Source organism: Chiloscyllium plagiosum, chromosome 33 (assembly GCF_004010195.1).
Source record: "Chiloscyllium plagiosum isolate BGI_BamShark_2017 chromosome 33, ASM401019v2, whole genome shotgun sequence".
NCBI lineage: Eukaryota > Metazoa > Chordata > Chondrichthyes > Orectolobiformes > Hemiscylliidae > Chiloscyllium > Chiloscyllium plagiosum.
In genome coordinates, this window is record NC_057742.1 from 16599576 (window position 1) to 16601177 (window position 1602).

A 1602-nucleotide genomic window follows, 5' to 3' on the forward strand; every position below is an offset into this window, starting at 1 on the left:
GACACATGGATTCTGGCAGCACTGCGAGAGATGGAGAGGTAGAAGAAGGCAGTGTCCTGAGGTACATGAAAGTAGTCTACATGATTGAATGGATCTGGGAAGGAAGTTCTTAGGATCAAGAGTACCACCTAGTTCTTGCATCTCTAGATTTAACCCGGTGACAGTCGGCAAGGAGTTTGGGGAATGAGACTTGAGACACACTGTACTGGTAGGAGCCAACAAAACTTGTTTTGGTAGCATTGACATGCAACTGAAGGAAAATTCATCTCCAACATCTGGGTCATAATATTGTGCAGGTCTGCAGAGAGTGATACAGTTCCTATGAGAAATCAAAAATGTACAGCTTTATGTTAACAACATTTATCTGGGATGCAAACAATGAATATTGTAGCATTTACTGCATAACGAAACACTCTACAAAAAAGAAACAGTAAATAAGAAAACAATGACCAGGGTACACATATTTCGGTAACAATATTTGCTCCAACGACACCATCGTATTCATTCTTTTCACAAAAATTTAAATTAGCAGATGGAAAATCATGAGGACCCTGTGGCATAAATTTTGAAAGTACAGTTCCAGAGGACAAAACTCTATGCCAGGAACGTCAGTTAGTGGAGTGTATGCTTACAGTTGATTTGAATTTAAAAAATGTACTTTGTTTGAATTTGTCTGTGGGAGATTAGTAATGAATGTGCTAATACATGCCTTTTAAATTCTTTAGTTCACCGTTTGAATTGCATTACCATGGATTAATGTCTTTATTAAACATTAGTCAGAACTCTTTTATAAAATGCATTAACGAAATCATTTCTAACACAATTATGACTCAAATATTTTGTTTCCAATTTCTAACCTTTGGACTACTAATTAGCCATTCAATGATACCCTTCATTAAGAATGAAGCCTAATAAATCATGAGAAGCCACAACTTAAAGAATACAACCACCATTACAAAGGTGCCAAATGTAACCAATTCCAGGGGCTGGACTTTCCCAGTGTAGGAGGGAATCAGAAGGCACCTTTGATTTTAGTTGCAAACCCAACCAACGCCATCTCCAGTGTGCCGTGAAAGCATGGTTTTTACTGGTTAGCTGCTGACATATTGGTAGGAATCTAGTGTAAAGTGCTTTTTTTTAAATTCATTTATAGGATATGGGCATTGCTGGCAAGGTATTATTTGAATATGCTTCCAATGAATAATAGCTTTGTCACTTTATGTGCTGAATAAGACCAGATAAGCTGTCATTATTGGTGAGTTTCATGGAGGATTTCTCCCTGTGAGCCCTAGCAAGCTTACACGCTCTACCTTCTCAAACTTGCCTTTTCTTTTAAACAATTAACAATGCCCCATGCCCCTATAGTGCTCCACTTGTATTCTCCCACTTACCACAGGCAGAAATATTCTGGATCAGTGGTGCTGGAAGAGCACAGCAATTCAGGCAGTATCCAACGAGCAGCAAAATCAACATTTCGGGCAAAAGCCCTTCATCAGGAATAAAGGCAGAGAGCCTGAAGCGTGGAGAGATAAGCTAGAGGAGGGTGGGGGTGGGGAGAAAGTAGCATAGAGTACAATAGGTGAGTGGGGGAGGAGATGAAGG